Source organism: Podarcis raffonei, chromosome 5 (genome assembly GCF_027172205.1).
Source record: "Podarcis raffonei isolate rPodRaf1 chromosome 5, rPodRaf1.pri, whole genome shotgun sequence".
Lineage (NCBI taxonomy): Eukaryota > Metazoa > Chordata > Lepidosauria > Squamata > Lacertidae > Podarcis > Podarcis raffonei.
The window spans coordinates 46,448,794-46,464,443 of record NC_070606.1 but is presented as its reverse complement, the minus strand read 5'-3'; the positions used below and the strand labels follow the sequence as shown (position 1 = coordinate 46,464,443).

The window sequence follows — 15,650 nt, the reverse complement described above, 5'->3', positions numbered from 1 at the left end:
TTTATTAGGCACTGGACTATTAACCCTGGTTGATGAATCTATGCTAAATTGCATATTAAGCGGAAAGGTAAATTCTGAGTACTGGGAATAAGTATAGATGACTTGAAAATGATTTGGACAGGAACCTGAAGGACTAACTACTTGCATGAACTGGCTGAACTACTCACCCCCTTTTTAGGTGGTATCTATCCAGTGCCCCATCCTCTGAGGTGAGGAGGATAGCAACAAAAGTCAGGGCCTTCACCAAACCATAAGGCTTCCCCCCCCCCAATAATTTGGGGGGGATTAAATTTCTGCTTTTTGCTTTGGTTTTTAATAGAATCTTGTGCATGCTTCTGAACTGAATTTGTTGTGTGTTTATTTGCTTGACTTTTCCTTGATTATTTTGAGGTATTGTGAGCCATCTGAAGAATCCCTGTGATTAAGAGGCAGGATATAAATATTTGAGATAAAGAGATAGAAAGATGAGGTACATGGAAGGGAAAGGTGGTGAGCGTGTCAACTGACAATTTTATGCTGGGATACTCTGAAGACTATGGTACAGATTACAAATAAGATTAAGCTAAGCAATCATCTGGGTCAAGATTACCCAGTGGGACATTCTAAAGGCCAATCTAATGGATCTGTGGGGCAAGAAAGCTGTTTGGAAAGGGAGCAGCATCCGTGGTTTGTGTGAAGGCTCCACAGGCAAATTTTGAGCAAAGAATAATACTAGCACAGTGTATTTTTGAGTAGCAAAATTCACCAAGTTTGTATTGGGCAGGAAGAAAAAGCCATGGTTAAGGGTTCAGGAATACAGCAGCCCCTAGAGATTCTCAAAAATGAATTGTGGCCACAAATTGATTTCTGTTTTCCAGTCCTTGCTTGGACATACTCATTATTAACCTAAGCAACAAAGGGGTAATAAGTAGGATACTTCTGGAGAGAAAGTAATTGAATGTCTCTCCTTTTCAAGATCGATAAAGAATATTAAGCAGCAGCACCAAAAAAAAATGCATTAAACTGTTGCAAATAAATTTTAATACTGTGGAGGTAGCATATTCCAAGAATTCAAGGGGAAATGAGAATATGGCTATATCAGACCAGTGCATTAACCCTTTCTCTAATGTGCAGTTCAAGAAGAAACACTTGGACCTTTAGATATGTATAGCACTGGGATTTTTTTCTCTAAAGGTGGCACATGTAGGGAACTGTATTAAGTTGCTAATGCATGCATTAGAGCAGGCATCCCCAAACTCGGCCCTCCAGATGTTTTGGGACTACAACTCCCATCATCCCTAGCTAACAGGACCAGTGGTCAGGGATGATGGGAACTGTAGTCCCAAAACATTTGGAGGGCCGAGTTTGGAGATGCCTGCATTAGAGATATCCTTCCGTTTTCCATTAGGGATACTGTTCTTGGCTCAGAAAATGTATCAAAATATGCATTAAATTGTTTAGATGAATATAAGAATATGTTTAATTTATGTCAAAGTGCATATAAAATGTGTTTTAGGAGACTATACGGACAGAAATGCATGTTTTGTTGGGGAGAAAACGTCAGTAAATGTGAATTTTCATACATTGCTTTAAAATGCAGATTGACATGTAAACAAGGTGGACTAGATTTAGGAATGGGCTTATGGATGCAAAATACACATGGACCAGAAATAGACATCCATCTATCCCCAACTCTTGAACCACAGAAATAAAATGAAAATTGTGCACTTAAGAACTTAGTCTACAAATAGGGTTCCCTATGCTGGCTAATTGGCTATGGAGTTTGAATCATATGTTTGATGACAGATAACCTTTTGAGGGACACCTAAACAACTTGTGCAAATACCAAGCTTTTTCCCTCCATTTTTGTGCCAACTCTTGAACACTGATTGGACCCAGATCTTAATAACTAACACAGTTGTAAGTGTCCCTTTACATGAGACGGTGATCAATAAGGTAGTGGCCTCTCAATCAAGACATTATTGGAAGTTTCTATGCCAGGTACAAAAGTTGTTATTCACCCAAACTTTTAGTTAAAGTAGTGCTCCTAACTTTGTCGGAGTAAGATTAGTGAAATCTCCAGTCCAAGCTCATGAAGAATCTATTTACAGTGGTGCCTCGCAAGACGAAAAGAATCCGTTCTGCGAGTCTCTTCGTCTAGCGGTTTTTTCGTCTTGCGAAGCAAGCCCATTGACGGATTAGCGGATTAGCGCTATTAGCGGCTATTAGCGGCTTTTAGCAGCTTTTAGCGGCTTAGCGGATAAGCGGCTTAGAACAAGGGGGGGGAGGGAAAAAAACCTGCAGGAACTCGCAAGACATTTTCGTCTTGCGAAGCAAGCCCATAGGAAATTTGTTTTGCGAAGCACCTCCAAAACAGAAAACTATTTTGTCTAGCGAGTTTTCCGTCTTGCAAGGCATTCGTCTTGCGGGGCACCACTGTATATGTTATTTGTAAACCTCCTTTCAAGACGGCATTTTTCTGATTCAACCAATTATTCTGGTTCCACAGTAGCGAGAACAAAGTTTGCTAAATAGGACACAGAGGAAATCAGATAAGATTCAATATGGTTTATAGAATACATGTTATTAGACGCCTGCATTTACAGGTGTTTTTGACTTACAGAAAATCTTTCCGTCTGCAATTTGTCAAAAAAAAAAAAAGAACACAGCATATAAAGAACACAGATTCATGTTATCATTGGCACTGGAAACAGGTACATTCCAGTTTTTACTTTGTAAAACTAGCAAATATATAAAAGAAAATTACTACCATGAAGTCTTCTTACAATATACCAAACTAAGTCTTCAACTACCAGTTGCTGCTTCAAGTGCACAACGTTTTCTTATACAGTTCTTATGAAAACCAGCTGAGTCCCTGAGGGCTTAACACTGACTTACAGGCATAATTACTGTATGTTTGAAAAAAGTTTGTAATTAAAATCAGCAAATGACAGAAAGTGGAGCATTTGAACTGCTTCTTGTGCTGAGCACCGGCTTATGTCTGAGTAGAATTAGAAGACCCAGAAGGAGCCTTCAGAAATGTTCAAAAGCATTATTAGAGATATATGTGCCAGTGCATAAATAAGAACCTTCATATAACAACTCCTGAAAATAAGTTTCAAGTTTCAATATGATTACTCACATTAGTAAAAGGAACACATGGATGGGTTTTAATGACCCTGCAGGCTTTAAACTAAGATGTTAAGAGAAGTGAAAGAAAAGAGAATTGCAAAAATAGTAAGCTGACTTCTTAATAATTGCATAATATGATTGTGGAACATTTAAATAAATGGGATGAATTATTTAAATATACAAGACAATTATGTGATTCACATTTTACAAGGGTTTGTTTCACTGTGATCAAGTAGTATATTTGCCCACCAAGAACGATGAAATACTGTAAACTGCTATAGTAGTTAGAGAATAGGAAATTACTCACCCTTTAAAATTAACTATTAACAGCAAATTTTACATGTTAAATATCATGGTGTTTTAGTATACAGCACTTGCAAACCGTATGTAACAATCCCAGCAGAAAACTTTAATAGCCTGAGAACACGATGAAGGAAGAATCCATTGTAGCTGGATTTATACTAAACTGAGCATTGCTGCATCTTGCATTGTGTGCACATTTGTGTGTGAGTGGCTTGTGCAGTTTATTAAAAATAGCCCAATTAATTATATACAAAATTATGCTGTGTGTGTGTGTGTGTGTGTGTGTGTGTGTTATAAAAGAACCAGGCCACATGCAGTACTACATTTCTGAAGAGTAATTTTGCAAATATTAATATTAATTAGATATTAATACATAAATTAGATATTAATACATAAGTTTCTGGGTAGTTTTCCAACAGCACTTCCCACAACACAGTAAGAGAGTAAGAGTAGCCAGTAAGAGAGACACTGACAGCCAGTGCAGGTAAGTGGTTTGAGTGTTGGACTAGGACCTGGGAGACTAAGGTTCAATTTCCCACTCAGCCATGAAACTCATTGGGTGACCTTGGGCCAGACACTACCTCTCAGCCTAACCTACCTTCCACGGTTGTTGTGGGAATTAACGTGGAGAAGGAACAACCATGTATGCCATCTTGAAGTTTTTGGAGAAAAGGAGGGGAATGTAAATGCAATAAAGGATGTTATCGGATTACCACAGTACAAAGCTGGTACATCAGCTATACCTGGTGAAATATGCTATAGGCCACAGAAGTCAGTTGGGCAGCACCACCAAGCTGCAAATCTAATGGAATAGGGTCATCTAAACACTCCTTCCCAAGCCAGGAAACCCCCTAGGCAGCAGCAGCAAATATTCTATATTTTACATACTGAGCTACATATAACTGTTCTTGATATTATGTTTTTGTACACCTGAAGAAACAGCTGTGACTTTAGAAAACTGGTCCATGTCTTTCAAATGGGAGGAAGACCAGAATAGAGCTATTTTTAATGTGTAAAATGTCAGTGGGTATCTGACTGACTTGGAGATGGAATCCAAGCAACTGAATTCTCACCCTGATCCATCAGCCTGCTTTCAACTTTGTCTGGAGCTACGAAGATGCTATGAATAACAATTTGTTAAAGAGGAGATTTGGAATTTCTCTTCAAGGCCCATCAATGCAACACTTGTTAGGAAGCTCCATTCTTGAAGCCAGACAAAGCTTCTATGACTGACATTAATTCTTATTCTTCTAAAAATGAACTGTCAAAACTATATTAAAGAATGCAGAGCTATGAATCTTTCTAAGCCTTGCCCCCGTTCCCCACACAAGCAAATTTATTGTGACACTTCATATGGAAACAAAATGAATAATAATTTATTAGACCTCTACTGGAATTTATTGGAATGCTTTGAAAGGTATTTGCATTTGACGAACTATACCATTTGAATGTGCATGCAATGCAGTGATGATAGATGGCATCGATAGTTGGAGTTTGTTTCAATATGGATCTAATTTGTGTCTGTAGTTCCTAATTCAGATACGCATGTGGATCTCCTTAGCTTGATTAGAGTGATTTTTAAAAAAATGAAACATTCATATAGAATATTACAAACCTGTGTGAGAGCCCCCGTTAATTGCTACACTAGTAGAATGATGCAATATAACAGGGAGGCAGTACATGTCCAAATCTCTCCAGCTGTTTTGAACTACAACCATCATCAATCCCACCCAGCACAGCAGGTGTAGTTTTGGTGATGACTGTTGTAGTCCAAAACATTGAAAGGACACCAGGCAGGCAAAGACTGACGTAGAAGGTGATTTATATTAATTTATTAGGTTTGTGAAATGCTCTTCCAAGGGAGGCTTGCCTGGTACCTTCATTATACACATTTAGGCAAAACCATTCATTTTCAACCAGGCCTCTGCCAGGAGAAAGACAGGTGAAATGTGTCCTTGTTGATTCTCCTTGACCTCTCAGAAGCTTTCAATACCATCGGTGATGGTATCCTTCTGGAGCAGCTGTCCAAGTTAGGGGTGGGTGGCACCACTTTGCGGTGGTTCTGGTCCTACATCTACAGGTTTGGTAGTGCATGTGCTGGACTGATGTCTTGTCTCAGTAATGGACTGGATGAGAGTCAATAAACTGAGACTCAATCCAGAGAAGACTGGGGCACTGTTAGTGGGCATTTCCCTAGACTGGATGGAAGGTTCCCCCTCTTGATGGGGTTACTCCTTCTGAAGGACTGGATACACAGCTTTTGGATCCTCTTTTGTCACTTGAAGCTTGGATGGGCTCAGTGGCACAGAGTGCCTTCCATCAGCTTTGGCTGGTGTCCTATCTGTGCCTCTATCTGGACAGGGATAGTTCCACCTTCTGCTGTCTATGCTCCGGTAACCTCTAGGATAGAATATTGCAATGGGTTATACATAGTTCTAGCTGGGGCTGATTGGAATTGTAGTCCAAAACATTTGAAAGGCACCAGGTTAGTGAAGGCTGATCCTGAAACATTTGGTTGGCCACTATTTTATTTAATGCCAGACCATATGGACTTTGGGCTGTTCCAGCAAGGAAGTTCTTATAAAGCATGTCCTTCTAGCCCATTAGTGTGGAAACTGTGCACTCAGTAGGACCAGATGACTGCTTCTCCAGCCCTTGCCTTCAGTTCCTTTAGCTACTATGTGAGTGTTATGTATTTATGAGATGAAACATTTATTTTTTCCCCTCAATAGCTCCCACAAGAATAGACAATTCTTAATTAGCTCAACTGGTGCCCTTTGCCAGATTTCAAATGTACTGTTTGTCAATAGTTTCTTAACAATCCTATGCAAGGAATGCAAATTTTATTCATGCCTTATTGTATGACATGTCAACTCAGAAATATTTGTGCAATTAATATTCCAGTCTGTAGTATTTATACTACAGATTGCTGTGCAGAGGTCCCTTAAGTTATACAGTAGTCATCAACTGCTCTCGTGGAGTAGCAAATGTTCTCCATTTATTAATATTTTCCCCTCAAGAGCTACTGTGAATTCAGTGTGATAATAAATTTACAAAAAGTATATGAGTAACTAAGTGAAAAGGTTTCTCACAGCTATATTAGAGTATGAATAATGAATTCTTTCAAGTTCAAATCGTGTGACCAGAATAAATTATGTCAATTAAATAGAATAACAAGTTTGCTTGATTAGTGTTATTCTGGTTTCAAAAAGGAGTGGAGGAACATGCAAGCTTGTTTTTAGTACAGTTGTACATCAGAAGTCGAACAGAATCCGTTCAACTTCCAAAACATTTGGAAACCAAGGTGCAGCTTCTGACTGGCTGCAGGAAGCTCCTGCAGCCAATCAGAAGCCGCAGAAGCTGTGTCAGATGTTCAGGTTCCCAAGAACATTTGCAAACTGGAACACTCACTTCCAGGTTTGTGGCATTCGAGAGCAAAACGTTCAGGATCCAAGGTACAACTACATTCTTTAGTATTTCAATATTATTTTCTGAAGCCAAGAAAGCAGATAAAGACAATATACTTGGGAAAAGGGCAAGAGCAGCAGCAGGTCTCTCTCTCAATGCCTGATACAGAAAGGTGGCTTCACCTTTCTACAAAAGTGGTGAAAGCTCCTCGTCCCCCACCCCAATTTCTCTGAAATTTGCACAGTATTTTTGTGAACTGCTTTTTCCATTGAAGGACATAGCTGAGAACCAAATCTGGAGTGGCAGTTGTCACTGGTGATGGAATTTGTTCACATTTGTCTATGAATTCTGAAATATTTAGGCTCCTGATGTAAGGCAAAGCAGCATTTGCTATCCAGGGAACTCTTCTGTTATAAACCTACATTTTCCTTTAACCAGACCGAATTTACCAACACATTCCTCCTCCCTCTTGCTCTAACCCTTTAGAGTAAAACAAATTTTGATTGATAGGGCAGTCCTCTATTGCAACAACAGTGCTCTCTCCATTTGTAATTCCAGCAACTGGTATACAGAGGCATACTCCCATATCATTTTACACAGAAGTAAGTGCCAATGAATTCAACAAGTCTTACTTCTGAGTAGATATGGTCAGGAGCACACTTGTTAGGCCCTTTCAGCCATTTCCTCCCCTCAGCATTACCTGGTATCTCCTGCTGCTACCAGCCAGCCAACTCCACCCTACTTCCTTGCCTGGCTGAAGCTCCACAAAGAAGACCCAGAACGGGGCCTCTACTGCATACCCCAGCCAGCTATAAACCCACTCCCCTCCCTATGCTGGCCAGAGCATAAGCACCCTAAAGATGGCTTCTATAAAGGGCATGTTTCTAGATTACATTCTCCTTGACTCACCCCCCTTTCACTCATGATCATCTGGGCTTTGCCTATACAAATAGCAGTATTTCACCAGAAATTTAATCAGTTCCTTAATGTATTGAGCACTTTGGTGTTACTGTTTCACTCCAGCTCTTGGCTCCTAGTGTGCTTTGCAGCTTTTACAATCTTGTGTTAGCTTCATTTCTTCAACGTTCCTGCCTCTCCTAAGATCTTTCTGTGTCAGTTTCTTGGACTTAAAAAAAAATAATCAATTGTAATAGTAACAGAAGTAAACAATAACATTCCAAGGTGGTAATCTCAGCAGCCAGCCATCAATGAAAGCTTTTTAAAACAATTTTTTAAAAAGATGCTGGCAAAATGTCAAAAGGGAAGTGTCCAGCAGATTTCCTTTAGGAGTATGTCCCACAGTGTGGGTGCAGAAATAGAAAGCGGGGGGAGGAATCTTGTTCCTTTGCAGTGAAATATGAAAGAGAACTTCACTAATCCCAAGGACTGGGGAGAGCCATATGATAAAAGGTGTTCTGATACCAGCTATTAGCTCTGACCTTTTTATTTGGTGAGCTACTAATCTGTATTGTGACAATTTGACCACATAACAATAACTTCCCAGGCCATAACATGCAAAGGACACTAGTGCTAGTCCTTCATGGGTAGAAATTGGAAGACCTGAAATTGGTATTATTAAAGACTGGGTTTGGGTTGTTTACATTTTCCAAATTCCTGCCTTAGGTTTAGAGCATGGCATAGCACTGTTTTGCCAGTACTTACTGTGAATAAATAAGCCTGATATTTAACATGTATGACAATAAACTGTGGCTTGAATGTGGAAGAAATTTCAGTGGCCATAGTATATGTGAAATGCACACATGGATAACTTGTGAAATATGTTCCTGGAGACCAAGCTGAGTGAATACTTCTCAGAAAAACAATTCTCTCTCTCTCTCTCTCTCTCTCTCTCTCTCTCTCTCTCACACACACACACACACACACACACACCTAGAGAAAAAAAAACCTGCTTCGAAGAATACTGTCAGAATATTTGTGAAGATTGCCATCCACCATACCCCCTACAATGCCTCTAGGTCCAGGGCACTGTAGAGCATGCAAAATCATGACTCAACACAATTGCTCCCATTGCCACCTAAAGAGGAGGAGGAAGAGGAGGAGGAGGAGGAGCCAGAACCTTAGGGAAAGAAGCTGTGCTATTTCCATTACTAATTTACATCCAAAAAAACTGTTAGAGAATTTATCATCTCCCTGAAAAAATGGTGAAATGGTCCCCCCAATTTCTCTGTTCACAAACAGGGTGGAGAATTTCAAGAGTCATTTGTGAACAGCTCTAGACCAAATCCTACAATGAAGGATGTCGTCGTGTTCTGTTGTAGTACATCATCAGTATAATGGATGCCAAGTGTTTGGGGCCCATTCCAAGATGCAGGAACAGCTACAATACATTCACTGCACTTTACAGAAGACCTCCCTGATGGCGTTGTCCATTCCATTCCACATGTACCCCATTCAAAAGTAGCTTATATGGTTCCCAGAAATTCATCCATTCAAAAAGACCTGAGCTTTTTAAAAATTTGTCTTCCAAAGGGGGTGGGGCAGAACCAGCCACCACCATTTGAAAGAATTTAAGTGCTATTCAAGTTGCAACTTCTGCAAATGAACTGCAGGAATAATAAAAGTGAGCTGTATATGGTTTTTTTTAAAATGTGATGTCGTAGATCAGTAGACCAATACTCAGCTGAATGTTTAAAGTACTGGGCTTCCCTGATTAACTTTTTGTTAATAAACTTTGTGTGAACTTGTAGCTATTTACTTCTGAGCAATCAACAGTCTGCTAAAAAAAGAAAATCAATTATATGAGAAATCACTACCCTCTGTGACCGTGCCACAAAAAGGCTTGAGTAATGGTTTTGAAAGCCCATATGACATGTTATGCTGGTCAGTGACCTTCTCCAGCTAGAGCACTCTGGCTCGATATAAAACTTCTCAAAATTCAGCCGGGGGAGTGGACATTTGTAACATGTCTGTCAAACAGTTTCCTTGAAGGCAAAACTAACAGCTAGTGGAGTTTTAAGACGGCTATTAAAAAGAACATTTGGTAACAGTCAGAAAATATATACACAGCCTGCCTAACAGTTGTTCAGATATAAACTTGCCATCACAGTTAAGTTTTTACAAAGGCTACAAAACACATCATTTTTACTCAAATAATAGTTTTATGGATTGCACTGTAACTTGTTACATTTGTCCTAAACGATTCAGTCCAAATATGTTGAAACCTACCATCACTGCTGTATTCAGTGAGAACAGGAAACCATCTGTGTAAATCAGCATAGCTTCATAGTTATCAAGAGGGAAAACAGCTATTTAAGTCTGCTACTCAGGATCATTGTTACTAAATTCATTCCTTTTAAAGGAAGCTACAGAAGTTTCGTTTCTATTACTAACTACTCTTGCTTGCCACAAATTCTTATTCAGCTGTGCTTCTTAAGAACCCATTCCTCTGTTGCTTGGTTTTATTTTCAAAAAATATACTTCCTATTAGGATATAAATGAGTACTTTTAATGGCACACCCAAAGTCAGAAAGGTCAGATTAAGTGGAGATTCAGCTTGAGTTTTTCTAACTAATATCAGGCTTATAAACCTCTGAAATTGAGCTCTATATTTTCATGCTCTGAACACTCAAAATGCACTGTTGTTGTTGTTGGCATCCTCCTGTCTCAAGAGACAATGGAGTGAGTTAACAGCATCGTAGGGACCTCCCCAGGGTGCAAGCCTGGTCAGTGTGTCTGGAGGTCCTGGGCTGCCTAGACGACAAGGCCACTGCCCTTGGTCTCACTCATGTGGTCCAAAAGAAAGCAGAGCAATACGTTTGGCACCAGCTTGGCTGCAGGAGCTGCTGGAAAGAGGCATACAAGGTGCCATCCAGCTGTTTTAGGGACTCCACTCTGAATTTATGTGGGCTTTGCTCCTTAGCCTTTTCTTCTCTCAAAGATATCCCACAAGGCAGCAAATGTTTCTTAGGGCAAGAGTTTATCTTCTCCTAGAAGGGCTACCTTTTCAGGTTGATAAACCCCATTTGCCCCTCACTACCCTCTGCAGCAGAAACTGCCTTCTTCACAATTGGATCCACTATTGCTCTCATTGGCTCAATCCACCAGATTGAGCCTATCTTCACATGCAGGAGAATCATAGAATTGTAGAGTTGGAAGGGACCCTGAGGATCATCTAGTTCAACCCCCTGCGATGCAGCAATATGCATCATCAGCTACCCTTACCTGGTTTAGCTGGTCCGTCAAAGCTGCTGTCACATGCTGACAGCTTCCAGGAGCCACAGGTGAGAGCTGAGTGCAGAGTGAGGACCAGAGGTGGACAAACTACCCCAGAAGGAGCATTGTGTGTACTACCTCTCCCCACACACCCCAAAATGCACTAGTTCTTAACTGTTGCCCTACTCCCTCAAAGCCTCAATAATGGAACCTTCTATGGCAGCTGCCATATCAGCCTGTGATTCAGGGTGATTGCATGTCCCTTACACAATAGCTTGATAGAGTAATTAAAACTCACCCAGGATACCAAAGTATAACCCAGGCATAGGCAAACTTGGCCCTCCAGATGTTTTGAGACTACAATTCCCATCATCCCTGACTACTGGTCCTGTTAGCTAGGGATGATGGAAGTTGTAGTCCCAAAACATCTGGAGGGCCGAGTTTGCCTATGCCTGGTACAAACTAAGTTAACTGACCCTGGCATCAAAGGTACATTTTAAAAAATAAATAAAAATTTATTTTTAAAAATTAAAATTAAAATTAAAAAATTAAAACTAAACATTAAAAATGCTTAGTGTAGTACATATTCACCTCTTGCATTATTATTTTTTTCAGCTTGTAAATTCATGAAAGAGCACAATTGGCACATGCTGGTAAAAATGCTCAAAATTATGTGTGTTTGAAAATATATATAGACTTTCTACTTCTGCAGCCACACTGAGCAATCTTCCCAAGCATCCCACGCTACCCTGGAGATTATACACTAAAACTAGGGGTTGGGGTTAAAAACACATTCCATCTGCAATCTCACAAAGACAGCTTGGATATATTGCTGCAACAAATTCATAACAAACCATACATTTTTACAGCACAAACTTTGTGTCTGTTTAAATAGTGCTGAAAGCTTGCAATATTTCAGTTCCTCTTCAATGGAAACTAAATACACCACAGGCTTAAATGTTATAATATGCTGTTTATGGTAATTAATTTTCACTCCCTACTCATTGAAGTATTCAACTGATACAGAATGACAGCTAGAAAATGCACAGAGACCAACTGGAAACAAATTATGATACAAATTATACCAAAGTAATTTGCATATTCATGAGTTTAGTACTACCGAGGGTTGTGCTGCTGTTTTAAGCAAATCTATCTCCTTTTTTGGAATGTAACAGAATGATAGAGAGATCTTTCAAAAGCCAGATTAAACTGAAATGGACAGAAAATGGCACAACTGATCCATTACAAAAACACTGTGAAGTTGCAATACTTTCTGAAAGGTCACTAAAATACTATCACCTACTTGTGATATATAATCTCAGAACCTGTTATTCCTATACTCTGTGATTATAATCTCCATCAGTATAGAAGAAAGTGGTCTGGGGTGAGCGATTTTAGCAACTATCCCTTGTCATGATCAGATCACCTCCGGGTAAGATTTAGATTTTCAGTGGTTTTCCTGCTCTACGGAGCTGGGAGACATATTAGAATGGTTCAACCTTGGAAGCTGATGGAACTAATTGATTTTCAGATGGCTCTGGGGGGATTTTCTGGCTGATATAAGTGGCACTGCTGTTGAAGTCTGGGTTGATCTGTGGAATACACAGATGACCTGGGCCATTTACACAATCACTCATGAGCACCCTTCTCCCGCTTGATGTAGCCTAACAGTCCCCTTGGTATACCTGGTATACATCGGGGAGAGCAATGAAACAAGCTAGGATATGGCTAGAAAACAAGTGGAGGAAAACTCCAGAAGAATGCAACTGAACACTGGTAAGAACCCACTACTGAGCCTACTCAGTGGCAGGGAAGGCAGCAAAGAAGCAGCACTTCACTGTTTCTTTGTATGCTCACTATGCCATTCAGTAGTATGGGGTCTTTTAAAGTCTATGCCATTCAGTGGGCAGTATGGGGTCTTTTAAAGTCTGGCCTGAAGGAGGGGGAAGAACCAACAGTGGTCCACTGCAGGCCCATGCAGGGCAGGGTGGGGGAAGCAGGTACACTTGTCTTTGGCATCAGAAGGCTAAGCTGGCTGGCAGACACTGCCAGGGACTGCCTGCTTTTTTTGTTTCTAACAAGACTCCTGCCATGGACCTCACCCAAGCTCTGCATGGGCCAGGCCCACTGCAAATCTTTTGCAAAGCATTTTTAGAATAAAATCACTTGCATCTTCTGAGACCTATTATAGTAGGTGAATTTCAATAGGTATCTAGAGCACTGTAGTCTCCAAGTCTCCAAACACTGTTCCTTAGGAGGGCTAAAGGACATCTTCTATAGGAACTGGCACAAAATATAACATTCCCCCCTTCCTTAACTCATTTTCATATGAAAGATGATTACTTCATTTTATCTGAGCTCAAAGGGCTTCCACTTGATCTATACCTGGGTTGGGCCAGTGGATGGGAAATCAGTGACCGATATATACATCCAATTAAAAGATTTGAAAAATGTTGTGCTTACATGGAGAAGGAAGAGGGCCTATAGTGTTTAACAAAGGGTGGAAATTGGGGCACATGGTTGTTGTTTTCTGGAAAAACTTTTGGAACTTAGAGCAGCTTCATATACTGCATATTGCCTACACATATATTTTCCCGTGTGTGGGAAAATACACTGTTGTGTATTAAAATTGGAAAAGAGTCTATTTTCCTGAAAGTATATGTGTCTATAAGCCTTTGCATTTTCTATGCATCCTTCCACAGAACATACTACCTTTTCTATATTCCTTCCGAGTCTTGATTATTTACTGGCCTGTTGGTTTTTGTATTCCTAGACCAAATCCTATTATTTTGCCTCTTTCTTGCTTCATTTCTGTGGATCTCCTATTGTGTTCTAGACTAGAATCTTTGAAGACCTGCATCCCTGGCACTGTTCTAAAAATGTTGCAGGTGCATATGCAATGCTGTCTTCTTCTACATACAGGTTCCAGTTGCATTGTTAAATCTTTTTTTTTAATTAGCAAGGAAAACAGCAGTGGGACCTATGGACATTGTTTTTTATTTGAACCTTGGAGACTAGATGGTGTATGCTTTAACCCCGCAACATAGATCTAGATCCTCCAAAATGCAGAGCAGTTTTGCTCATTTGCATTAGCCATTAGGAGAAGAACACTGGGAGAGGGTATTAATTCCATTTTTAAAAAAATAAAATTCTGAAGAGACAGAATTATCATTCATTAGTCTCACAATAAACCATTAAATTGTTAAGAATAAAGATCAGGAGACAGCTAACTAGGGATTTTTAACCTAAACTGACTTCATATGATATGAGTTAATGAGCTGAATACATAAACTTTTAATAGCTGGGGAAATGAGATAGTATTTGATCTTAGAATCATGCCTTTTACAAAGATATCTGTGAAGCATACAATCCATAGCTGCCATCAGCTCTTGAAGTGCTTGGCCAATTTTGAATTGACAATTATATAGACACCTAGTCGTACATGATAGACTTCTTATCCCTTTTCTTCCTAGCATATGTACATGAAGTCCAAACACAAGTTGGACAGAAAGAGAAGATATTACAATGAATTTGAGGAAATACATTTCTTTCCATTTTTCAACTAACTGGATTCCATTTAATTCATACAAGAACAAGATGTAACAAAAATGATTAGCTTTGTAAGTGATATAACAGCACCAACATGGTATTGCTAGTACCCATGATTTGACATATTGTAATATTAGCTTTGAACAATCTCTTGTGCTCATTTTGCGTTTTTGCTATAAAAACGTTAAGTTACTCAAGGCATTTCCTGACCTGAAGAAACAGTATTTTTTATAAATCTCCCTCTCCCCCTTTTGGAACCCTGAGCTTGATTTCTATATATGCATAGGTAATTAGCATTCTGTTTGTCTGCAATGCAATGAAACTCAGTTGAAAACTTAGATACTGTAATGACATTTAGTAAACATTTTCAGGTCAAAATTACATATTTCAGATTCAATCACCACCTTAGCCTCTACATGCACTTCAAAGTGGTGTGGTAATCCAAAAATAGAATGCAATGCCAGACCTGCCTTGAAGGTCAGAATTAAAAGGTAAAGTACATGCTCAATACCCTTTCCATATTTGTGAAAAATGCAGTTTGAACACACGATCCTGCCTTATACCAAGTCAAACCACTAGTACACCTAGTTCAATATTGTCTACTCTGACTGGCAGTGACTCTCCAGGGTTTCAGCCAAGAGTCATTGCGTGCATGCAGAGCATGTGTTCTGCCACTAAGCTTTGACCTCTCCCCAATTCTGCATCCATTCTTAAGACAAAACAAAATTCAATACACTACTTCCCTCAATGTTGAATAGTGAAAATAAAATATGGTGTGCATTTTTAAGGCACCATACTCATTCCAGCTATGAACTGCAACATAAACTGGGACAGTTTATTGCAGCACAAAGCAAAATTTCACTTAAAGACAGAGATCACAGTAGCCTTATTCACATGACAGGATAAGCCTTGGTTGCAGCTTCTGCACATTCACACAGTCTAAGTAAGTCATGGTTTTGCTTACCATGTTGTGAGAACCGTAATTTTCCATAACTGCTTGGCCTAGGCATGTCTTTCCAAAGGCACAGAAACGAAGCATGTAAAATATGTTGTAGTACGATATATGTCTTAGAGCAGGGGTAGGCAACCTAAGGCCTGGGGGCTGG

General features: G+C 39.7%; 1 protein-coding gene across 1 annotated transcript in view; it reads right to left on the bottom strand.

Annotated features, from left to right (window-relative positions):
- The window catches only part of CHST15 (carbohydrate sulfotransferase 15), a 71,341-nt gene that overhangs the window by 25,879 nt on the left and 29,812 nt on the right, over window positions 1-15,650 (bottom strand). The gene's annotated exons all lie outside the window — the stretch shown is intronic.